Genomic DNA, 27,343 nt, shown 5'->3' with positions numbered 1-27,343 from the left:
GCATGGATGGGCAGAGAGCTGAACATCTGGGCTTGAGAGTGACTGAGCTGGAGTCAGAACATGGGCCTCTTTGCTTCCAGTGTCATGATCCTCTCTCCAGCCCTGAGGTGCCACGTGGCCTCCCGTGTTGCTACATGGTAGTCAGGAAGGAAAAACCCGAGGCAATGCAGACAGAGCTGTACTGTTGAGAAGCTTCGCCTTGTGTAAGCACAGTCAGCTCGTATATAGTTGACTTTCCCCAAGAGGGAGTTGGGGGAAGCCAGGGTGTATTTATCAGCTCTATCTGTTTCTCCCCTGCCTTTCCTACCCCAGAACCAGGGCATGTAGTTCTCCCTGGCCCAAGGAATGCTTGGGCGTGGTGGACCACCCAGGCTGCGCGGCCTGTGACCACGGCAGTCACCGCAGCAGAGCAGGGAGAATGGGCTGGCTTTTAAGTTCAGAGGTGGGAGGACCAGGGCTATTTTGGGTTTGGCCCGAGGTAACTCACCCTTTGGGTAACCCCTCCCCTAATATTTGCATATAGGGGCATTCATACTACACCGACTACCTTTGAAAAGAAATCGAGAAAACACAAATCACAAAAAATAATTCGCAGTGTGGGTGTGCAGCAGTCCTAATGTTTCTTGCTGCTGTTGCTGCTGCTGCTGCTGCTGGTGGTGGTGGTGGCGGCGGCAGAGGGTGGGGGGTTAGGAATGGATCGCATGTTTGTGAACTGACTCAGATCTCTGTGCCATCTGACAGTGAGCAATTTATTTCCCAGGCAGACCCCTTAGGAAATGTTGGCAGCCTTCACATATTGCAGCAATATGAAGCCTTCTACATTTCCACAAGTAGCAATCCTAATTTGTCAGGAAATTTGCCTCAAAGTATAGGAGACAACACCCTGTGACCCTTCAGCAGTTAAAATGCCTTTGACAGAAACAAGGTCTCACTGTTTGCTAACTCTGTGACTTAGGGAAAGTCCTAAGCTCTCTGCCTCAGTCCCCTCATCAGAAAAATGGGTCTCATTCTAGCTACCTCAGCCTGTTCTTATGAGGATTAAATGACATACTGTGTGCAAACCCCTAAGCACAGTGATTGGCTCTCAGAACTAATTCAGAAATGCTGATTCTTATTACTTGTTAGGTAGGTAGCTTTATTATATATTAAGCCTTTTGTGAGAGTGGCTCTTAATATGAGAGTGGAAGTCATTGAAAGTCCAGCCAAGCTTGAGACCAACCAAAGGGATATGGTTTGGCTCCATTATCTAAGCTCTGAGCCAAGCCATCAAAAAGGATTGAACACATATTAGGAGAAAAAATATATTAAATGATGAGGTGGGTGTGACTGAGACCATAAAGAATCAATGCCACAATATTATTATTGGTTTGGCTCTTCTTCATTTATAAACATTGAGCCTGGTTTGAGTGGTTCAATTTTAGCCCCATTGACAGGTTCTTCATTTTACTTTTAAAATCTTGGTCATATTAAGGAAAATATTTACACATTTTTGCGCTCTATTTTTGCCACTCTGCATGGCTCATACAGACACTTTTTATCTTTGTCCTGTATTACCTGAAGCATTCGCAGGTTTTTTTTTTTTTATCTAATAAACAATGTGGTTTTGTTTTTTTTAAAATCAAATAAAGTTGGAGATTGAATTTAATGACAGATAATGAAGTGGCTTTATCACATTGAAACCGGATCTCAGAGAATGGAAGCTTTGCCCCAGTGCTTCTCTCTAGCCCCAAGATCTGTGCTCTCTGAGGGTAGTGGTGGCCATGAGCAAAGCTGTCCTCTCTACACATTTAGGTTCTTTGAGAAAGCACAGCGTCCCAGTGAAAGAAATCCCAAAACATTCCTTTGGGAAGAAGCATTGCATTTGTGTGACATAGAACTCAAATCTATTCTAGGATTATGCGTGTCTTTGGGTCAATAGGTCAGAAGCTAGTTAGGAAAAAGAGAAGTAACAATAATTCTGACCTTGTAGGAAACTGAGGCAGTGTCTTTGACCAATCAGGCAATGTAACAGAGTGGAGAGGGAAAAGACGGACCCACTATCATACTGAGAAATTTGAAAGATAAAAAAGATATTTGAATGATTCTCTAGAATATTTATTTTTCTTTTTAATGCCTTTACTCAAATTTCTCAAATTTTTACCACTTATCCTTTGCTATCTGAAGGGTTTATACCTTACTAGAGGCCCGGTGCACAAAAATTTGTGCACTGGGGCTGGGGGGTCCCTCAGCCCGGCCTGCCCCTTCTCACAGTCTGGGAGCCCTCAGGGGATGTCCTACTGACAGTTTAGGCCTAACCCACAGTCTGGCCTCCCTCTGCAGAGGCGACCAGGCTGTTCAGGGGAAGGCGCCGCCCCCATCACCCTGCTGCTGCTGCAGCTGCTGGCCACGGTGGCTGCCTGCCCTTGGCCCTCACGGCTGGCGCAGCTTTGTCTGGAAGGATGTCCAGTTGTCCAGTCTAATTAGCATATTATGCTTTTATTATTATAGATTATTATAGATATCTGTGAATATATATTTGTAAGGGTGGGATATATTTCTGTTTGTTTAGAACCTAAGTTCAGTGCCTGGCATTTACTGAATTTTATAATAACTTAGTGGATAAGAGGTGTTTTTGACAGATTACTAATAAATACTCACTAAATTATTGTGGGATTTGGCTATAATCCCCAGTCCTTGAATTCTGAATGAACTAAAACATCTTAAGAGTTCACAATTCTATATTTTTATTTCCTCTGCTCATATCCTCAGCATGTTTTAAAATCATTCTTTGTAAGCAAAAAGTTCATCTAACCACCCTTATTCTTTTGCGAGACTCACAACTTTCTTTAAATCTCTTGTTTTTACTTTTAGAGGTGATTCAACATATCAGGTAACTTCTAAGTATCAGGCCAACTCATCTTTAGTTCTCGTGCTGCCAACACATAGATTTCATGATGTTCCATAGACATTCCTACCAAGGGGAGAGCATGCACTCAATTGCCAACACTCTACTGGGACTCCTGACAAAAGAATTTTAGTAGGCCCACTTTCAATCGGATGCAATGAAACCCTTGCCAGGAGCACGGCAGTGGCTACTGCTCATGCTCCAGAATTGCTGTGTGGTCAGGTCAGGGCTTTTTTTCTTAATAGGCGCTGGGTCAGACTTTCTTGTGGGTTTGTGTGTGGGAGGCGATGCAGACAGTGTGTGTCAAGAAGAGGCCCTCTGCCTCATGTGAAGGAAAATTACTGCCACATGAAGGTAGGGCAGGAAGCCAGGGGCTATCCCATAGCCTTCCCCTTAGAATAATTTGCCCCCTCTCCTCTGTGCAAGAGCACTTGTACTGAAGTGAGAGAATTGTGTTCCTGGAATACGACCTCCCAACTGCTAACCACTCACAAGTTGAAAGTCAAGCATCTTAGGATGCTGCATTAAGTCATGTATCATAACCAGATTGCAGGAAGGATTTCAACTCTTTAAAAGGTTGCCTAACTTAGCTGTGTATTTGAGGAAACCAGTCATTGAAATTAGGAGTAAATGTTTCAAACAAATCTAGTCATCCCTTCTTGGGCACACAAACCATTTTAGCAGGAATTATAGCCAATACCACTTTCAGTGTAAATGTGTGTATGTTCCTGTTTAAACTGAAAAGAACCCAATGGCTGTTAGTGTCCTTCAAGAGATGGTAAAATTCCAAATCCATGTCATAAATTCCCACACATGTGGTCAAGGCTGACCAGATCAAAGATCTTTAATTCTAATTTCAAAGGAGTAGCCAGCTAAATATAGGCTTAATACCTGAAAGTAGATTAAATACAGAGCTAATTATATATAATAATTGTAGCTGAGGCTTATAATATACAGAATAACTAGTTAATAAACTCAGCAGTTTATTGGATCAAACTGACCAACTATTTATATGTGAAAATAATTACCCTCCTGATTGAAAAAAATCACAATTTTCAGTTTGAATATTTAGGAATTATTTGCCAAGAGTGAAAAGTATGCATTTAGAAGAGAAATCAGGCCTTTCTCCTTGTCCTTGTGACCAATGCTTCCAACCTTAGGTGATTTGATTTTGAAATGAGAAAGGAGTGATAATAATCAGATAGACTCTGTATTACTGGAGGAATCTTGAGATTAGGAGGGAGCTCTGCTGCTATAGAGAATAATTCCCTCAGCCTCTGCATTATTCATCTCATGTAAATTTTGGTGAAGTTCATCACTGTGATTATTATTTCATTTACCACATTTTATATGTTTATAGCACAATTTCCACAGTAGGGTCTTTTTCCTTTTCCAGATTAACATAAATTTGATGGAAAAGGGAGCCTTTATAGAAGCAGGTAATTGACATACATCACCCAGCTCACTGCTTCAGAACTTACTCCAATATGATAACCCTCCCTAGGATGTCCAGGAGTGAGCTGTTTTGGCCACAATAAATATCTCACTATCATGTATTTATACACCTGTAACAATTAATACTTACTGCATACACCAGGAAATATACAGATGATTTTATATGCTCATAACTTCCCTGTGAGATGAGAATAATTCTTAGATTTATGACTGAGATTCTTAGGTTCATTGGGCTCCTCCATTTATACAAGTAGCTGAATGGAAGAGCCAGGATTGTAAACTAGGGTACTCTGATGGTGGAATCCATGCTTTTTTAATGATTACATTCACCACAGGGAATTCAGGCTCCTTGAAAGAAATCATGGACTCAGCAAGGACCAAAAAGAGGATATGACTAGTTGGGATGATTGTCTATCCTGAAACTCCTCAATGAGCGCCCTCGGCACTTCCTCAGCTGGGTTGGTTTTGTAGATTCATGCAACATCAGCATTGGGAAGAGGCTTGGAGGTCATCTAGCCCAACTCTCAAGGGCCATCTAGCCTTTGCCTGGATGCTGCCTTGGTTCTCAAGGCAGTCGGTCCATTCTTTTTTGGGACAGCACAAACTCATAGAATGTTCTTTATGTTCAGCCAGACACTTTATCCCATGACGCTTCTAAACACATTCCACCTTCTGGTTAACAGTTCTTGAGATATTTGAAAGGGATTCCAAATTCCTCCTTTTTGTAGAAAGTAGTCCCAGTGTTTCAACTGCGATCTCTGGGATATGTTTGTATTTCCCCTATGACCCTGCATTCTCTTCCCTGAATTCTGTGCAGTCTTATAAGGTAGCAGTAAGATCAAAGCACAGTACATCCAGGACTGATTTAACTAGTGCAGATTAGAGTGGCACTATCCCCTGAGAATTTTAGAGAATATGCATCTAAAATTACATTTGGCAGCCACACAAACTATTGTGATTTCATTCTAGCTGAGTACCCTTCCCACTATCCCCTCATCTCAACAGATGCAGGTTTTAGGCTCCAGCCAAACCCAAGCACACTGAAATCGTGTCATAGCTTCAGGAAAGAACCCTCAGGGACGAGAGTCAAAGTGCACACATTTGTTTCCAGGAAAACAGGCAAGGAGGTGGAGGGGTAATTTTTAGCATAGCAGAGTTTGTTACTTACTCTGAACTTGTGTCTGAGTTTTTGTGGGGATAAGGTGTGGAGTGACTGGTCAAAGCAGATGAATAGAAATTGTATTTCCCCAGATGTCTGAGAGGTTTTAAGAAACAGAAAGCAGTGCTTCTCCTAACAGACTATGATTCCAACGTGGGAGTCCGCAGTTTCGCTCATCTGTTCCTTCTTGCAGTACCCTGGGACACAATTCACCATGGCCAGGATAGATTTGCTGTATAGGAGTGATCTTGTTAAGCTGTCATGTGCATAGGTATGTGACAATCTAGGATGGAGCTGAAAGAATTACATCATGTGGGTTCATACTCAGAAGGTGGGGTGATATTATTTGTGTCCTTTGGAGCACATCAGGGTATTATTGGACATGATAATGAATTTTCTGTTCGCTTTGTGAAAATGTAAGATGTTACAGAATAATTTTCAAAAGTGTAAATTGAATGTAAGAATAGTGCATTATGCTCCATTTCAATTAGCAGAGTAGGTATAACATTTGTATGGAAATATAATCAGATATTTTTTTGTTGCATTCATTTTATACTCATGATAAGACAGCGGTAGGGTATTCAGATTTGAATTGGTGACCTAGTTGCAACTCCCCTGTTCCATGTTCATTAAGCATATTTTTGTATTTAAATTTCAAGCATATTTAAAGTTAAAACAAATTATTTTTTCTTCTTTAAAAGATTGTTTTAATCTTTTAAAATAGGATGTTTCTTTCAACATTTTAAGAATAAATGGAAGAAAAATACTTAAAAGTAAAGTACTTTAAAACATCTGAATATGAGATATAAATACTTACACACACATGCACACACACACATCAATAAATTTGATGTCTTCCAAGCTGTATTGAGAGATGAGATAGAAAGACATACAAGCACCTATTTTGCATTCACAAATTTCAAAAGGCACTTTATGTGGGGGTACATAATTGGACCCATTAAAAAGTTGATGTGTTTTCACAATAGAATACTATGCAGCTGTAAAAATGAAGGATCTCTTATCCTTTGAGACAGCATGGAGACCTGGAGAGTATTATGCTAAGCAAAATAAGCCATTCAGAGAAAGAGAAGTATCACCTGATCTCACTCATATGTGGAATCTAATGAACAAAATAAACTGTTAAACAAAGTAGATCCAGAGACATGGAAGCATGGAACAGACTGACGAATCTCAGGGGGGAAGAGGGAGAAGAGGGGCTAGAAGAGATTAACCAAAGAACGTATATGCTTATATGCATAACCCAGGAACACAGACAATAGTGCAGTGAAGGCCTGGGGGTGAGGTGCGGGACTGAGGTGGACGAGGTCAATGGGGTGAAAAAGGGGGACATGTGAAATACTTTCAACAATAAAGATAATTTTTTAAAAAATGTTGATATGTTTCTGCCTTGAAAAGAATCCTACAATGTTTCTGTATCTGGACTTGCCAAAAATGTTCATACTTCCCACCTCCTCAATATAAACCAGACTCAGGCACAAACACCCATGTGCAGAAAGATTCTGAAAGAGAAAACTTTTGAAGGACGTTGAACAAAGAAAGAGGAGACCTTTAACTATAAAGCTGTAATTTATTAAGTGTCTTTAGAATGCTTGTGAGGGGCCTGTCTTTGTTCTTCTCTGGTAGGTCTCTAACTCCACTGATGACAGGAAAGTCTTCAGTGGTTCCAGAGACAAGCTGCTGGAAATCCTGCACATTTATTTTCTAGGAGGAAGTGAGCTGATTAGGAGAGTGATCCTTTCAGAGAGATTCTCCCTTTAAAAAATTTTTAAAGGATTCTAAATTAAGCCATATCCATTTCTGGGACCCTAACGTGGCTCACAAAAACCAAGAGCCACATGTTTAATGTTAGATGATTTCAAAAATCTTAATAAAGGAAGAGCAAAGACGGGGATGAGGTGTGAAAAAAATTGTGAGAACCTCCCCAGTAACGGGACATCTCTTTAATTCCAAACAGGTTCTATTTCACCTTGTATCTTTCAATTTAAAAAAAGGAAAGTGTGTCTTATTTTTTAAAAAGATATCTTTTTCTCTATTCATATTCAGTACCTTATATCTAAGTATGTATTCATCATTCATTAGGTCTAAGGTGGATCACAACCTAACTTATAAATTCAAATGTATTAGTCACATCAACTCAATTGCTCAAGGCCAAGTATCTGCAAGTTAGAGTATGAACTAAAAATTTCCCATCCTTGGACTGGTGTTCTGGGCAATGCTGCTCTTCTATAAAATTTCTTTACATCTTTAATTTAGCATAATATTGCCTATCAGTTGAAAATGTTTAACCTTCTTAAACCGAGGTAATATAAAATTAAATCAATTATCTAGAAAATTCTGGGAACAGTAGTTTAAATCATTTGGCTCTTCCTAGAGATTCTGATTTTTTTTAACCTGGAAAAAAAAGGTAATTACTCGATAGCCATAGCTCTAAAATATACCTGACAGGTTATTTTTATTTGTTTGGTTTTCAAACATCGTATCCATGTTTTCTACTCTGTAGTCTTCAGCAGAATGAATCAAAGCCACTCTGTACCCTGGGTTAACACCAGTGCTGCCATTTTTTTTTTTTAACATTGCAAGGCTTTACCTCAAGTGCTATGCAGTAAATTTAGAGGGAAAGAAAAATTTTATTAAATTATAACTGAGAGGAGCTGATTTTTTTTTACATAGCAAACAAAAAATTCCTTCATGAAAGGCTATAAAACCCATATTATTTACCAGAGAGACCTTTCTGTCTCCCAGGTAAACACTTACAGTGTGTAGACTTGTGTAAATACATATTTAGGAGTGGCTAAATATGGCGAGGTATTTTTAAAGGTGTATTTACAAAGCTGAGTACATATATTGGCATTTTGGCGTGTGTAAGCTGTGTGTGCTGCTCTGCTGTCTGTGGTGGGACTCGGGTAGATCCACCTTGGATGTAGCAACTGAGTTTCAAAACATTCATCTAAAATCAGAATTACTATGGACAGGCCCTTAAATCATTTCAAAAGGTAAAATTTTTCAACTAATGGAGCTTAAGTCTTTCTTGCCAGTTTGACTTGAGAACACATTTTCAAATGCAGGAATCATTCACAGGAGTAAATCTCCTTTCTGAACATCTTTGTGCATAAAATAACCTTCATTTCACATGCAGCTCGGAATATTACCAACGCCTCAAAGATACAGACCATATGATGAATGGATCAACTAGGGGAAAAAATCCAGGGGGGGGGGAATGCTATTAAGATATTTTTAAAGTAACTTTAAAAACACATGAAAATGTAAGTGGTAAAATCTGTTTGTTGTTAATTCAAGGGCAGGAAGCTTCCTATGATAATGTAGTGAAACTGTCAAGAGGATTCACAGTGTCTTTGTTTCTTCTCCCTTCGCGGGCAATGTGCTCTGTGTGAGGAGAGAATGGGACGGGAGGAGAGATGTAGGAAGAGCACTACCTACCTCCTGCTGTGTGCTGTTCCTCAGAGCGTATGAGGATCCCATGTGTATAAAAGCCCTTTCTAAGATGGAGGAGTCCAGAGTCTAAATATTTCCAGAGCTTGGGCTATCTCAGGAGCCTTTAGCTAAGAAGTCTAAACAAAACTTCTATTTCATTTTTATTTATTTTAAAAAAAATATATCTTTATTGATTTCAAAGAGGAAAGGAGAGGGAGAGAAAGATAGAAAGATCAATGATGAGAGAGAATCATTCATCAGCTGCCTCTTGCATGTCCCCAAAAGGGGATCGAGCCCGCAACCTGGGCACGTGCCCTGACCGGAATCGAACCGTGATCTCCTGGTTCATAGGTCACCACTCAACCACTGAGCCATGCCAGCCGGACTTCTACATCATTTTTAATATGGTATGCAGCTATTTCTAAATGCTCTAAATGCTGCAATGGCATAATTGAAAATCTTATTATTGAAACCATAATAAGTTTTTATTAAGGGACAGCATATTTATTTAGTGAAATGATTTCTCCAGTCAAATTTGCACTGGGCTGTTTTTTTAACTTTATAAAAATATATAACATACCTACATATTTTTCTAAGGTACAAACACCACAGATTTTTATTGAGCATTCTGGCTTCTAAAACTTTAAAGACCATTTTAATTTACAATCTCATGCCTGTGCTGTAAGGCCTCCAGAATGGAGAAGCTCCTAATACAAGTGCTGACACAATTATAGCTTTAACTGTGAGTAGATGCACGCTGTACCTATTACTTGTACCAGTATTTTAGACTTGGAAATCAAGCTTTCCTGGCAAAAGACAACCCTTGTTTAAGATGTTTTTAAGGCTCTGAGCAGGCACAAACACCTTTGCATTACAATTTTTAGTAGTTTTAGCCCATCCTTAATTTTATTCTGTGGCTAAGTATCTCTTTTCCATGTAAACTTCCATTAGGAACAAATTGCTGACACCACATCTACTGACAGAAATGCCACAACATAAATTACACCAAGAAAATACCGCTTTGGGTGGGGGGCACGGCAGGAGGAACTAAGCTAGATAAAAAGCCACTGTGCTACTGCCCAGGCTGCAACCCTGTCCCGCTGACCACTGATAAAATTTATCACAGAGCCACATACGGGCAGGCAGCCTGAGGAAGAGTCGTCTGTGGTAAAATGTGTAACAGCAGAGCAGCTAATGGAGCCTTATTACTTTACTGGAGGCAGGATCTCTGGATGCCTCACTTTCCTAGCTTTAGCTAGTGTAGGAATTGTTCTCCTATATGCAGAGTTGCTGATACAAAATCTGAATGATGGCAACAGGCATCTCCAGGGCTCAGCAGTTCACCACTCTGCCCAGCACCCATAACCAGCAGAGGCTTGAAGAGCTCCAACAAAGTTAAACACCAACCTGAATCTTCATTCTTCAAAGAATGCTCATCTGTAGTGTTCATGGTCTCTTTGGAAAGAGGCAGCCTTGGAAGTTGTTAGTTCCTGGCTAACTGTTGGAATTTGGTACTGGCATTAGCAGAAAATGGAAATATCCAAATTCCACCAATAAGAGGACTCTCACTACCCAGAAATTAAGAACTTTGTCATTGGATTGAAATTATTCTTTAGGGGTTGAAAGGAAAGAGGTTGGGTAAGCTTGCACATGCACTGGTAAGTCACAATTGGATGGGTAAATGGTTACAAATTGTGTCGCGCCAGCACAGCCAAGGGTTCCGCGAGCCTGAGGGCGGTGAAGGATGAAGAATAAGACAGAACAAGAGAGTAAGCTGGGTCTAGGTGAGTCTTCTGTGCCTTGCTGAGGCCACAGAACAGATCCAGACTGCAAAGCTGATGCTTTATTTATAGTCAGGGACAAACAAGGTAATCTACAATGTTCTTGTAAGTTTCACTTGTTCTGGCAAGCACTTGCTGCCCTTCCCACAGCCCATTAACTACCCAGGGAAGATCTAGGGAGCAGTCACAAGATCAAGCTTTATGCCTTTATGCTTAGAGGACTGTGCCCTCCAAGCTGGGACTTGTTTGCGACTTTGCCAGCAGGTCAGTCCGAGGCTTAACCCTATAACCGCTCCCTACAACAAATAAAAATGATTAGGAGTGTGGCGTCTTAAATGCCAGTGAAGACAGCATTTCAAAGAAAGGAAGGAGATCAGTTGTGTCACATGCTGCTGAGAGAACGAGAGTGATGTCACCAGGATGGCGACATAGGTCTTTCTGACTTCACTCCTCCTCACAAGAAGACAACTAACAACTGTTCATGAACCAGACATCACTGAGCATGGGGGTGAGGCTAAAGGCCCCTGCTGCACCACAGATACCACGACGGACTGCATTAGAAGGGTCAGAGGAGCAGCTGCATCCTGGCCTCATTGCCCTCCCCCAGGCCAGAGCAGCCCCATGTGGAGTGGTCTCCTCTGAGCCTCTGGTTCCTTTGGTGGGAAAATGAATATTTTGTTGTTCTTATTGTCTTTGCTATCCGTAAGGCATGACTTAAAACATATATAATTGGGCATGCAAGTGCAGCTGTATTCTGCCCCTTCTATACAACATGCATCTCAGTCTCTGAGCTCTCTCCATTCCTACAGGTTCATTGAAGAAGTGAGGGATTTTTGGAGAGACTACGTCCATTATGTAAGAGAAACTGCATTGCTATCTAGTGGGTCACTTTATGGTAAATCTGATAATAACTGCAAAGGACATTTGTAAGAGAGCAAGGTTTTCATCTCTTACTGTTAGCCTCGGAAGCTGGGAACTTCACATTGACCTTCTTTGCTTTTTGTCCAAGTCCATTGTTAACACTATATTTATATAACACCTTATGAAGCTGCTTATGTATCTAGCCTCTATAATTCCTTAGGTTAATATTTCATGTTCACTACCTCAGTTTAAAACAGCACTTTATTTTATTTTTCCTAAATACATCTCATTCAATCTATAAGGAAAATTAGTTTAATATATAAATGACTAGGATTGATAAATCACAATAGATACTATTTATTAAATATACTAAGCACTGTTTAGGAGTTTTCTATTTGTTAACTCATTGAGTCCTCTAAAATTCTATGAAAGTAGTTATTATTATTCATAACTTTTATTATTAACAGACATTCTTGCAAGTTCCTTAACCTCTTTTGGCCTCAATTGCCTCCAATGTAAATATGAAAAATAATCCTTTAACTGTGTGAAGACAGAGGGGTGGACTAATTGGTTTCTATGGATTTCTTTTAGGTTGTAATATGCTTCTGATAAAATGACAAAGAAGAAAAAAGCCATATCTGTGTCAGAATGTAGCAGGCGTCCTCAAACCACGGCCCGCGGGCCACATGCAGCCTGCCGAGGATGAGGACATTTATCTGGCCCGCCGGGTGCCGCTGCCTGTCCTGCTTAGCAGCCGACTCGTCCCGGGCCCCCAGTGCGCATAGGAATTTGTTCATAGTTTTTTTTTAAACTATAGTCCGGCCCTCCAACGGTCTGAGGGACAGTGAACTGGCCCCCTGTTTAAAAAGTTTGAGGACCCCTGAGTCGAAGCCACCAAAAATCTACCTGTCTCTGACATGGGTATTACTACTGATGTCAACAATATAATGCAGATGGTTGGGAAACAGTTGCTTTATATAAATTGACAAAGCAACCTAGAACAAAAAGGGAAGTATGTAATGAAGCTGCACAGAACCCTCATTATGATGGTCAGCATCAGCTGACTGGTTCTTAAGTCAATGCACTCGCCAAGTATCTTTCAGAGCCTATGTTTAGAAAATGGAAGAAGAAATTGATGATGGAACATTTAGTTTCTGCAAGCCAAAATGGATTATTAATTGTTTTTAATGAGCGAAGAATGTAGGCTTCAAGGTATCTGATGTCTAGTTACATATGTTATTTCTGGAAAAAGAAGAGTCTTCATGCTAACTTTTATTACAAAAACTAAAGCTAATTTAGGATTCTGATAGATAACATTGATGATTTTTCTGAGAAAGCAAAAAGGAGATCGCTCCACTGACGTAAGAAAAGGCAGATGAGATTGGATGAAAGAAAACAAGATTGGCAAGCCCTCATTTATCAAAAACTAACACATACACTTGTTTCTTCCTTCTTCTCATTTTAGTGTTCATTGTGTTTATTTTGTTCTCCTCTGTTGCTTGGCCTGAGACCCAGGACTTCAGTCTTTTATCAGCCAGAAGAGAAAGAGAATGGGAATAGAGTAGAAATGTGTGTTCAGTGAGGATTCCTGATTGTAGAATAAAAATGGTATAGGAGGTCATTTTTGTCTAGCCCTTTAAATAAAGTAAGGACTGCTCAAGGAAATTCTCCAGGTGTCCTAGGTCGGGAGAATTCATATGAGGCTGATGGGTTATTAGTGGTCTACTGGGTTATTAGGCTTGAATCTAAGGGTAATTGTCTGAATCAAAAGATTTATGTACAGATATCATTGGGCCACATAACCACAGTGACAATGATGAGTATTTTACATATAAGAGGAGACAGGTTAGGACAAATAAGAAGGAGGGAAGAGGTGGTTAAAAGTGATGAAAACATTACCAAAAATACTTAGTAGTAGGGAAATAAAAAGAAAGAAATCACAGAGGTTTCCCATTTATTATATTAGCACTTTTCTAATCCTCTCTGACTTTATGTCTTTCTTTAGAGCTGAACCTTGTGAATATCCCAGTTACACCACATGCTGGAAATAGAAAGAAGGAAAGCCTCTCTCTCTTCCAACCTCCCTCCCACACTTTCAATATTCTGTGACTTTGACCCATTTATCGCCTGGAAGTACAATTTTTTATTGAGAAACTTAAAGGATCTTATGTAAGTAAAGTGCAGTCAGCACAGGGGAGCCCTCATGTCTCATTCTTCCTTTAATTTGGGAAAGGTAACCTTTGGAAATCAGGGGTCCGATGCTAAAATAAGGTCTGCGGTCAGACACAGGGCTACCACCCTAATGCGTCTCTCGTCCTTGGAGAAGGGCATCATGATTTCTCCGGTGACATGATAGACTTCCTAGTTAGTAGAATGGTGAGATTTGGAGGAATATCAGGATTGTTCTAGGGAAAATGTAACCTTATTTTGACATGACCAATGTAACATATTAGAATATTGGAAACAAACTTATTTTCTTTTAAAAATTTGGCTCAACTAAATATTATCATGCCTTTTGTGGTTAAAAACAAGTCATTGTCTTTCCCCATTTCATGTTAATTGTGTTCAGCATCACTTACATTCCTAAGGGAGGGGCGAGAATAGTGTCTTTGGCTAGTCATCCTGACAATAAAATTGATGGAACTGTCATGGGAAATTCAATTATGGAAAATAGACAATTGTGGCCAAAGAAAAATCTTGAGGCAACTGCAAACATTATTGGCTTTCTGTTTTGGAAATGAAACTTCTTAAAAATAAAGAGACAGAAAGCAGACCACTAAGTTGAAAATTGGAATTGGAATTATTAGATTAATTGAATAGATGGTGTCCTAAGATTTTCAAAATTGCTGATCAATCTAATTTTCACAATTTTACTTAAGTGTCTTTTTTCACATTTTTTAAAACTACAGAGACAATTTTGTGTTTCTAAATCAGATTTTAAAAGGATTCATAATTATACTCTTACTCATTCCACATTAGAACTGAACGTGCACCAGAGTAATAAATCATGTAAATAGCAAATACTTTAATGTGTTTTCTCAGTCAACAATCCTATCTAATAATGAGGGAGTATGCAAATTGACTGTCATGCCATCACAAAGCTGGCAGCACCCACAGTGGAAGCGGTGTTTCTGTAACACAAGATGGCTGCCCCCACAGCGGAAACAGAGTTCCCTTAAGTCTTAATTAGCAATCAGCAGGGACCTGAGGCTGCGTGGTGCTGGGCCGGGGCAGGGAACCTGAGGCTGCGCCCCCCCCGCCCCAGGTGGGGCTTGACAGGGGACCTCAGGCCGCGCCACCCGCCCTGGCACCGGGCTGAGGGACCTGAGGGTGTGCTGGGGGACCTGAGGCTGCACCCCCTGCCTGGCAGGGTTTGACAAGGGTGGGGCTGGCCGGGTCTGGATCTCATGTGATTTTGAGGCGGCATGGGTGGGTGGGGACTTGACTCTGGGTCCTGTGGCATGCCCCAGACTCTGACAGGAGGAAGATTTTCATATACATTTTACTAATTTTCTTTCATCTCTGACACTTCTGTTATAGAGAAAGGGCAAATAGCAATATTAAAATATTTCCTCTAATTAATCCCCTTTTAATGTGCATGAATTTCATGCACCACTGGGCCACTAGTGGTTTATAATAAGTCTAGAGGCCTGGTGCACAAAATTTGTGCACGGGGGTGTGTGTCCCTCAGCCCAGCCTGCACCCTCTCCAATCTGGGATGCCTTGAGGGATGTTTGGGCAGTCGGACATCCCTCTCACAATCCAGGACTGCTGGCTCCCAACTGCTCACCTGCCTGCCTTCCTGATTGCCCCTAACCGCTTCTGCCTGCCAGCCTAATCACCCCTTAACCACTCCCCTGCCAGCCTAATCACCCCCTAACCACTCCCCTGGCAGCCTGATCAACGCCTAACTGCTCCCCTGCTGGCCCGATTGCCCCTAACTGCCCTCCCCTGCAGGCCTGGTCACCCCCAACTGCCCTCCCCTGCCGGCCCAGTCACCCGTAACTGCCCTCTCCCACTGGCCTGATCATCCCCAACTGCCCTCCCTTGCTGGCCTGATCCCCCCCAACTGCCGTCCCCTGCTGGCCTGATTGCCCACAACTGCCCTCCCCTGCTGGCCATCTTGTGGTGGCCATCTTGTGTCCACATGGGGGTGGCCATCTTTGACCACATGGGGGCAGCCATCTTGTGTGTTGGAATGGTCAATTTACATATTACCTCTTTATTATATAGGATATTAGTAGTAGATGATGAATGTGGCTACATAATCACTCCCAAAATATTTGGAAATGAAATTTTTGAAGGAATTTCTTCTCTCCCACACAAGTCAGTGGTGTTTCACCCATACAAAGAAAACTTGTTTGACAATAGCATTTAACTCATTTTTCAGGGTGGAGCATATTGAAAATCAGGCTTTATAAAGATTCCATTGTTTCTAGAAGGATAGTGCTCTAAACAGACAGTGCTTGTACATAACCAGTACCTCATAAAGACATACTAATAAATTAAAGCTCAGTGTTAAAGATTCTAGTGACTTTGGTAGATCCACTGGGAGAATTTTTTTGGAATGATACTTGAAGTAGCTCTAGGCAGAGTTACATTTGAATATTAGGTTTAAGGAGCAACACTGATGCATTGTTTTTAAAACTTGAGATGGTACACTGGAAAATTTTTTCTATGTTGTTACCACTGCCACTCAAACACACTGGATTTATTTCTTTATTTATTTACTTACTTATAGTATGTTTATTAAAGCTGGGGACAGTGAAACAAGGAAGGGCTTAGATTAGAAGAAGCAATAGGAGAGAGACTAGGCGGGGCTGTTGTGGCTCACTGGGAAGTCAGAGAAAAAAGGTGGCCTTGGAGACAGATTCAGCATGCCAACCTGGGACTAGCTGCCACTGCCCACCACTCTCTGGTTATAAGTCTCCTGGGGTCCCTTAGAGCAGTGGTCGGCAAACTCATTAGTCAACAGAGTGGCAAACCGTGGTTCGCGAGCCGCATGTGGCTTGCGAGTTGCAGTTTGCTGACCACTGCCTTAGAACTTAGGAGACACATACCTGAGAAGAATGAAGAGGAAGAAAGGAAAGGCACCAGAGTGTTCCCAGGAGAAGGAAAAGGTCAATCTCCAGTTTTTAAAAACAGTTATGGGTTAAAATTTAATCATCGTATTTCGTAATTGACAAGAGAGGCTCCATAAAAAACACACCAGGGTACCTGGCTTGAAGGACTAGGAGTAAAGCACATATAGACATCACAGTGAGACTGCAAGAGAAACTCAGTGTGAGCGTTTCTGGGCTGTGAGTGTCTGGTCTGATGTTCTCCTTGGGCCTGACTGGTGCTAGCCACCAGCCCGTGACAGACAGCTGGTGCCTAATGAGCAACAACATCTTTAGCCTGCTGGCTCCATTGTGATTTCAATACTGAAAGTATATTAATGGAAGACTCACTTTCAAAAAGATAAGTTTTTCAAAATGGTCCATCATGAGCCTGGACTGGCCGAAGCTACCATTCTCGGTGGGTGTGCCGAGCCGCCTTTCCGAAGGGACAGTGCTTGGAGGACAACCCCAAAACCTGACAGCCAAGGCTGAGAGTCCTGGCCAGGCAGACTTCTTTAGGTTCCAGGAGGTGAGTGGTCACAGCTGTATTCAAGCACCTCCTTTTCCAGGTAAGAAAGCACCATGGCCTCGGGAACCGTCATCTTTTCTCTCGGGCCTTTTTTTTTATCTTGGCCATGAGTGACTGTAGGCTCTCATCCCCACTGGAATTTCTCGATAAAGAGCCTGGTTCCCACTCATTGGAGATTGGTGTGTCCTCTTCCTCTGAGGTAGAACTGGATTTTTAAAAGGATTTCTTCAAAAGCCATTTGTTATCCCTTGAGAGTCAGAGAGTCCGTCTGCAATTTGGGTAGTATTTACCAGATAGCTTGGCCCCTGGTAAGCAGACAATCTTCCCACAGTGATATTGCTGGAAAGAGTTATCTGCACTCCTAGTTTTTACTCCTTCACCTCCCACTCAAGTCCTCAATCTATTTCAATTTCTGGCTCTGTCACTTACTAGCTGTGTGACCTTGGACAAACTGACACTTCTTTGTGTCTATTTTCTCATCTTGAAAAAGGAATAATATTAGTACCTACCCCATATATTATGGTGATTAAATGAGTGTGTGTGTATGTGTGTGTGTGAGAGAGAGAGAGAAGATACACATAACTACATTTAGTTATCCTATATAATAAAACCCTAATATGCAAATAGACCGAGTGGTGGAATGACCTGTGGAAGGACCAGTCACTATGATTTGCACTGACCACCAGGGGGCAGACGCTCAACGCAGGAGCTGACCCCTGGTGGTCATGAAGCCAGGCTCATGGCTGGCAAGTGCAGTGGCGGTAAGGGGCGAGGGTTCCCAGACTGCGACCTGGGGATAAGGCCTAAGCTGGCAGGCGGACATCCCCCAAGGGGTCCCGGACTGTGAAAGGGCACAGGCTGGGCTGAGGGCACAGGCACAAATTTTGTACACTGGGCTTCTAGTATACACATATATGTATTACATATATGCTAATAGAAGTAGTCTATCTTCTATGTCACCAAATGGCCTATATGAAGAGAATGGACACATCTTAGTCTTTGTATTTGACTTCTCAAACGTATTGGACACTGTCAAATACTCCCTGTTTCTGAAACTCTTCCTACTTGTTCTATTTTCAGCATTTTCTCCACCATCTTTTCCACAATCTCTTTTTTAAATATTCCTTTTCCTCTCATTCCTCATATGTTAGGCTTTATCAGAGCTCAGTCTTTGGCACTTAACCCTTCTTACTCTATCTATTCCTCTTGGTCAATCTCATTTGGTTTTAGAATTTAATTATTGTAAAACCTCTAAACTGATGACTTCCAAATTTCTATATCTAGCCTACACCTCAGTTTGAGTGTCAAACCTCTATATACACCTGGTTTCTAGGCATCCACATCTGATGGCCCAAATGTTCCTCACACTCAACATATTCAAATTTGGACTTGCCATCTTCCTTGTCCCATGTTCCCCACTCCCTTTAAATAGTACCACCACTTATCTGGTTTCTCATCAAACTGAGGTTTATATTTCTTTCCCCCATATTTCCCCCTGACTCACCCACATACAATATGAATCTTATACACTCTTCATTTTAAATATAGGTACCAGTATTTCCTTAATTTTATTTATCTTGACTTGTTCCTACTCTAATTTGTCTCTTGCCTGATCTACTACAACAACCTCATGGTTGGTTTCCCTACCTCCAATTCTGTCTTCAATTCTCTGCATAGAAAATAAAAAAATGGTTCTACTAAGCAAATCTAATTATGTTCTTTCCCAGTTTAAAAATACTCAGTCTCACCCTAGCCAGTTTGGCTCAGTGGATTGAGCATCGGCCTGCGGACTGAAGGGTCCCGGGTTTGATCCGGTCAAGGGCACATGCCCAGGTTGTGGGTTCAATCCCCAGTAGGGGGGAGGGTGCAGGAGGCAGCCAATCAATGATGCTCTCTCATTGATGTTTCTATCTCTCTCTCCCTCTCCTTTCCTCTCTGAAATCAATAAAAATAAATTAAAAAATATTCAGTCTTCTTGATGTGGTATATAATGCCCTACGAAATAGCTTTTACTTATCTCTTCAATTTCCCCATCACCATAGTATCCAAGCTTTCCTACTTCTGGCATTCTGCATATGCTTTTTCCTCTGCCTAACACACTGCCCTAATTTCTCCACCCTTCCCTGACTCAGTTGATAATTATACTTTAGGTCTTAGCTTAGATTTCACTTCCTCCAGAAGCCTTCCTAGGCATTGATTCCTCTAAGTAATTTCTTTTGAAATTTCTCACAACCCCTTTACTTTTCCCATCATAACATGTACTACACTGCTTTGCACTTGTTAGTCTCTGCCCTTATTAGACCTTAATTCCAACAAGGCAAAGATCATGTCTATATTTTTTAAGGTTATATTCTCAGCGTCTAACTTAATGTTAGTTATTTAGAATATATAGAATAAAGTCCTGACTGGTATTCTCAGTGGTTAGAGCATTGGCTGGGGGACTGAAGAGTTGAGGGTTTGATTCTTGGTCAAGGGCAGGTATCTCTGTTGCAGGTTTCCCAGCCCCAGTAGGGGCATGTGCGGGAGGCAACCAATCAATGTATCTCTCTCACATCTATGTTTCTCTGTCTCTCCTCACCTCCTCCCTCCCTTCCACTTTCTCTAGAAATCAATGGAGAAAATATCCTCTGGTGAGGATAGATATATATTATGTGAGGGCATGCATATTGGGCTATGATTTTCAAGCAAGGAATAACTTAAAAATGGATCAAAACTAAGAATTTGCTTTTTTTAAGAAAAGGGAAATAAAGAATTTCATTAAAACAGTAATACAAATAAACAGAGAGGACACTACCAGGAATAAGACTTTAAGGCACAGAATTATGTGGCCTTGGGATGATGACTATTTAATTATATCACAACACGGCATAATTTAATCCTGGTGTCATTCTCATTACAATATTTAGTCATGAAAAACAAACCAAGTCTTGTCTGACCATGCATTTTGTGTTTTATTTAGCCAATTTATCTTAGTAAATATAGGTATAAAGGCTTCCATCATTATAGTTTGAAAGGGAAAATTTTTCTCAGTTCTCTGTGTCTTTTTTAATATTTTTTTTACACTGTATGGCCCAATTTTTTTCAACCTATGCTTTAAAATACCTGTTCATTCTTTTTTTTTCCCACTGCTTCACAAGGTGAAACTCAGTTATGTGATAAACTCCCAATTCCACAATCTTTTATTTCCATTTAGAGCAAGAGTTCTCAGATGGGATAGCTTTGAACTAGTGGTGCTATTATTCTGTTTGGTTGGTTTACCATTTTAGTTGATTTTATTCTCAGTATTCCCATTTCTAAACACTGAATAATATAGAACAACATCTTTTCTCTGGCATTTTAAAAGATATTTAATTCAGAGATTAATGTATCTAGCTATTTGTTTTATTTTCCTCTGCTAGTAAACTAACTTATTAGTAGAGAAAGACTGTTAACATGTTAAATACTTTGAAAAGAACTGCTTAAAAAGAATTACCAGGTAACCGTGCCCACCATCCCAAGATTGTTTCATCCTCAAAGATTTCCATTTACACTTTAAAGTATTTTTTTTGTCAATGTTTTTGTTCAATTTTTTAAATGGGAAATATAAAATTTGGTAATTTCTGCTGGACATATTACATGATGTAACAAAAAAATTTGAGGTCATGGACATAAAGTATATGTATATACTGATTGCTTGATTATATATATATATATTAATCTTATATTTTATAATATATATTTTATAATATTTAAGTATGATGTATACATACATACATACATACACAGAAATATACTGTCTATTTACTATTTTTGTCTAGACTATATTTATGGTATGTATATGTATATATCATAATGTATATTTGTACTATACATATATCATACAAACTATATGTACATATGTATAGTGTAGTCTCAAATAACTTATAAAACTTGCTAATTAATAAATGTTCTGAATTAATAGTATAATTAGTTCCTGTACGAAAATTGGCAAAAAAATGTCTGAGAATAACATTAATTATAATTTAAATTATGTTTAGTGAAAAACAATCTGATATATTCAGTACAGTAAAGAAACAATTTTTAGTATAATTTATATATTAAAAATGAAAAGGCATTGAACTGTAAGTCTCCCTCCATCCCTATCCTCTATCATGTTGCCCGAATATGCTTAAGTCACACATTATTACTTGATATTTCTTGGACATGTCACATATTTTTGTAGCTCAATCACTTTGTAAATGAGGGTTTTGTTATGTGGTGAGATGCTACTGATACCCCAAGATTTTCCTCAAGTTTTCTTTGCTCTGTGAAGTGATATTCTTTGGCCCCTATAATACTTTGTATTTATCTGTATTATTTACTTACCACATTGTGTCACTTTCCTACTTTCTTTTCTATCTTCCTCATTATATCCAATGTACTCATATGTATCATAGGCAGAGGATCTAGGCAAAAAATTTCTGATACTCTGGAAAATAAGTATACTGACTACATCAAGATAGTAGTGATAAATGTTAAAATACCCATAAAAATAATCTCAGGCAAATGTAACCCAGCTCATAGGTAGTTATGTGAATTATATTTAATATGAGATGTGAGCGCACTTTTTAAAATTCTCATCTGAGGGTATGTTCTCATAGAATTTTAGAGAGAGAGGAAGGAAGAGAGAAAGACATTGATGTGAGAGAAACATTGATTGGTTGCCTCCTGTAAAAACCCCACCAGGGACCCAACTGGAAACCTAAGTATTTGCTCTGACTGGGAATCAAACTCGCAACCTTTTGGTGTACAGGACAATCCAACCAACTGAGCCACCCCGTCAGGGCTGTGAGTGCATTTTATTGTTTAATATGGTATCAGATGGATTGAGAAAACTGAATGACTAGAGCCTGAGTTGGATCTGTGGCCCCAGTTATGTTTTATCCACTTTTTATTAATTTTTAAATTAGTTTACATTCAGTATTATTTTATATTAGTTTCGGGTTTACAGCAGAGTGGTTACACAACCATATACTTTACAAAGTGGCCCCCTGATTTTTCAGGTACCCATGTGGCACCTTACATAGATATTACAATATTATTTATTATGTTCCCTATGCTGTACTTTATATCCTTGTGGCTATTTGTGCTACCAATTTGTATTTTTTAAAATATATATTTATTGATTTCAAAGAGGAAGGGATAGGGAGGGAGAGATAGAAACATCAATGAGGAGAGGGAATCATTGATTGGTTGCCTCCTGCACACCCCCAACTGAGGATTGAGCCCACAACCAGGGCATGTGCCCTTGACTAGAATCGAACCTGGGACCTTTCAGTGCTAGGCCGATGCTCTATCCACTGAGCCAAACCAGCCAAGGCCAATTTGTATTTCTTAATCCCTTCACCTTTTACACCCAGCACTCCAACCCCTTCAGTGCACATAGGGGTACATATTTTCTTTCAAATTAATGTATTGAGTTTCTTTAGATATATACCCACGAGTAGAATCACTGGGTCATAATAAACTTCCGTTTTTAAATTTTTTAGGAACTTCCATACTGTTTTTTCATAGTGGCTGCACCAATCTGCATTTCCACCAACAGTAAATGAGGGTTCTCTTTTCTCCACACCCTCGCCAGTACTCGTTTGTTGACTTATTGATGATAGCCGTTGTGACAGGTGTGAGGTGATATCTCATTGTGGTTTTAATTTGCATTCCTCTGATGATTAGTGAGGTTGAGCACCTTTCCATATGTCTATTGGCCATCTGTATGCCACCTTTGGAGAAGTGAGTATTCAGGTCCTCTGCCCATTTTTTAATTGGATTGTTTTTGTGTGTGTATCGAATTGTATGAGTTCTTTCTAAAATTTGGATATTAACCCTTTATAAAATGTACTAGTGGCCTGATGCATGAAATTTGTGCACAGGTTGCGGGGTGTCCCTCAGCCTGGCCTGCACCCTCTCCAATCTGGGACCCCTCAGGGGATGTCTGACTGCCGGTTTAGGCCCGATCTCTGTGGTATCGGGCCTAAACCGGCAGTCAGACATCCCTCTCACAATCTGAGACCACTGGCTCCTAACAGCTCACCTGCTTGCCTGCCTGATGGCCCCCAACTACAACCTCCTTGCTGGCCTGCTCACCCCCAACTGCCCCCCCTGCCAGCCTGCTTGCCCCCAACTGTTCCCCCCTGCTGGCCTGCTCGCCCCCAGCTACCCTCCCCTCCTGGCCTGATTGCCCCTAACCGCCTCTGCCTCGGCCCTGCCACCATAGCTTTGTCCGGAAAAACGTCCAGAAGGTCTCTTGGTCTAATTAGAATATTACCTTCTTTTTAGTATAGATAGAGGCCTGGTACACGGGTGGGGGCTGGCTGGTCTGCCCTGAAGGGGGTCCTGGATCAGGGTGTGGGTGCCCTTGGGGGGTAGGGCCAGCCTGGGAGAGGAGCTGAGGGCTCTTTGCAGGCTGGCCATGCCCCCACCGGGGTGAGGGTCCCCGCTGGGGGTGTGGCCAGTCTGAGCGAGGGGCTGAGGGCTGTTTGGAGGTGGTTTGCAGGCTGGCCAAGCCCCCAGCTTTGTCTGGAAGCACATCCAGAAGGTCTCTAGAAGGTCTCCCAGTCTAATTAGCATATTACTCTTTTATTAGTATAGATGATTTGCAAATATTTTTTCTTTTTGCTAATGGTTTCCTCTGCTGTACAAAAACTTTTTAGTTTGATGTAGTCCAGCTTTTTTCTTTTGTTTCCCTTGCCTGTGGAGATATATCAGAAAAAATTGCTTAGAGAAATATTAGATTTTCCTGTCTATCTTTTCTTCAAGGAGTTTATGGTTTCAAGTCTTACATTTAAGTTTTTAATCCATTTTAAGTTTATTCTTGTATAATGTATAAGAAGGTGGTCTAGTTTCATATTTTCTTCATGTATCTGTCACATTTATCTAATATCATTTTTTGCACAGACCATTTTTACCCCATTATATGTTCTTGTCTCTTTTGTCATATGTTTTACGCACTTTTATAATTCCAAAGTCCAATGGCAGTGACTGACATATAGCACACACCTAAATGTTGGCGATGAAATTCTGCAAGCATCATCTGTCTGAATAAAAGTTTATATTAAATGAATATTGCCCAAGAGGCAGTATATCATAGTGGCTAAGAATAAAGCATTGAATGCCCCCTACCCCAAACCTGAGTTTGAGATGTGGTTCTGTCACTTGTTAGAGGGGTGACTTAGGGTTGGTTAGTCATGTATATCTCTAAACATAAATTCCCTCTTCCATTAAAGGGTAATAGTAACTATCTCTTAGGATTTTCATGAGGATTAAATGAGATAATACATGTTGAGCATTTAACATAGTGGCATGGGTTATTGTTATTACTAAAACTAGGCAAAAGTAGCTTTAACATAAATGGCTAATCTATAACATTTAAATCTTTCAATAGCTTTGTCTTGTTAGCCAATTTAATGAGAACAGAGATAAAAGAGGTCATAGTGAACAACTTTATCTAAATTCTTAATTTTTACCAACAGCAGATTAAAAAAAAAAAGCTGGAATAAGTCAAATCTTTAGTCTCTATGTAAATTTTGAAAAAAAAAGTGATGGTGATAAAAGCTTTCTTATTCTGAAGATAACATGCATGAAAACAATTTGTGATTCAGGATAGCAATACGGGAATGTCTGTAAGCCAACTAACTCTTTGTGACACATTGTCCTTGCTTTCTAAAGTAGGCCTCATCTCACTTTTAATGTGTGAAAGGAGAGATTATTCAACACAGTGGTAGACACATTTTTGTTCTCAAGAACACTGCGATATCATTAATCTTCTGGCACGCCTGCAAAGGCGGGTTATGTGAATGCTAGTCTTTTGCAAGGCTATAAATAAAGTTTAAAGAGAGAAAGAGACAGAAAGAAAAGATGTTTTCCTGACGCTCCATTGCCACAGTACGGACTACATTAAGGGTGCAATAACTTACCGGTAATAACACTTTTAAAATCCTCTTTATGGGTTTTTAACATCTGTCTAGAAAAATCCAGCCTAAAAATAGAATCTGATCTTGTAGCACAGCTTTCTCAAATTGGGTTATCCTAAACACTCTCCTCATTGAACAGTAACATATGACTATTTTAGAGCCATATTTCTGGGTATAACAATGCTTTATCATGTATATCACATGCTTAGCACTCCTGTAAGATACTGCTATATACATTCATGTATTGGTGTGTGTGTGTGTGTGTGTGTGTGTATGTGTGTGTGTGTGTGTGTGTGTTTGAGAGAGAGAGAGAGAGAGAGAGAGAGAGAGAGAGAGAGAGAGAGAGAGAGAAGTGTTCCTCATGGATGAAAAAGCTCTGTAAAAATAATTTTTGCCTCTTTGGGTTTTGAAATAGAAAGCAAAACAAAGACTCAAAAGTTCTCCCATTTTTATCTTAGGAATTTTGCTCTATTTGCAAGTCTAATAGATCCAAATTTCATAATTATCTATGTTTCAAAGTTGAGTCACATTTGTTTTTATTTGAAAATACTCTAAGGAATAATGCTTGCATGCTAAATGCTGTTAGAGCATGCTCATGGATTATTATTATTACACATCATATGAGCTTAATTTTTTTTCTATCAAATTAGAATAGCTGGTAGCATTTTTTTGTTCTAGTAAAGGCCTCTTTCTGATCTTCAATTGGCAAAACTGCTGATTTCATTTACTTACCACAGAATGTTGTTTAGAGCTGTTTTTATTCTGACTTTTACAGGCAAAAAATTAAAATGAATAAAAAAAACAACTTGCCTATACTCTAGTTAGGTCTCACCATACATCCTTTGAAAATATTTTTTCATGATGTTTTGGAATTTGGGATTTCCAAACAGTTTGTATTTGACAAACTAAAGACAACACAATTAGAACCTCTTTGCTATTCAGTTTTCAGAAGATATGTGTTAATAATTAAGCATCAGCATCTCTGGCAGTTTTTCAGGTTGAGTAAACCTTTAGGTTTGGGACAGTCAGCTGACACTGCACACTCATAACTGGGCTTCTCATGGCTCTTTGCTGTGCCCCCTGAATTTTAGAGGCCTCACCTGGGGGCTTGTGATCAGAGTCATTTCTCTACTGGTCTTTGCATGTGCTCCACTCTCACACAGCTCACTTCTGGGGAGCTCATTACATTCTGAAATAGATTAGTGTGGAACAGGCATTTGAATTCCTCATCCAAGAAGCATACAAGTGGGGTTTCCACTCCATTTGCTTACAGAGTTAGAAAACAGACCTGGATCTTCTCCTCACAACAAAATGAAATCCTCAGGAGCTAGCCTGGCCTTTGGAAACCAAGTCTTGACCATGAGGATGAGGATATTAGTGAATTATACCTGGGGCTTTAAAACACATTGCAAATTTGGATTTTAGGGGGCCATATATCTCTAAATTGCAGAAGAAAATAAAAAAGGGAAAATAAAAAGAATATTAATTAACATTTGTGAAGTTCTTATATATCTGGTTAAATACACAATGACCTCATTTATTACTCAAAACATCTCCCTGAAGTGTTTTCCTAGTGGAAAGGAAACACACTATTGAGACAGGTTAGATAACTTGTTTATAACCTCACAATTACTAAGTGGTAGAGACAGGATTTGAATGCATGTTGGTCAGATTCTAAAGTTCGCATACTTTACTCAACCAGCATCAACAGGATTGACCCAGGATGAAATGATGAGTAAAGTAAAATTTCTTTTGAGTGGTTCCTCCCTTCCCCTTCCATAAACTTCTCCCTTTTAGTGATTCCTATTCCTCTCTACTGCCCCATCCTCTCTATTGGCCAATATCCTTGTTTACTCTCAACATAAATGTCTAAAAATTACACTAGTTAATTATAGTTGTTTGTATTTTGGTAAAGGCAAAATACATGGAAATGCCTTTAAAATAAAAAAAAGAATGTACTTAAGGCATCATGCTAGCTGGAGAATGTTAGGGGACACATATGGGCTAAAGAGCTGAATATTCTTAGAAAGGGGTTTGGAGCCTGAGGAAACTCAATATTTCCTCGGTAAATATTTTTATACATATAAAGTCAATCAAAAATGAACACCAAAGCAGATGGAAGGCAAAAAAAAATTACAAACTATAGCTTAAGGGGAGAAATGTGGTCAAGTCAAGGCAGAATAACTCCTTTGCT

The sequence above is a fragment of the Plecotus auritus genome (assembly GCF_963455305.1).
Source record: "Plecotus auritus genome assembly, chromosome: 7".
NCBI classification, from domain to species: Eukaryota; Metazoa; Chordata; class Mammalia; order Chiroptera; family Vespertilionidae; genus Plecotus; species Plecotus auritus.
The sequence above is the reverse complement of the archived record's forward strand: the minus strand, read 5'-3'. Positions refer to the sequence as shown.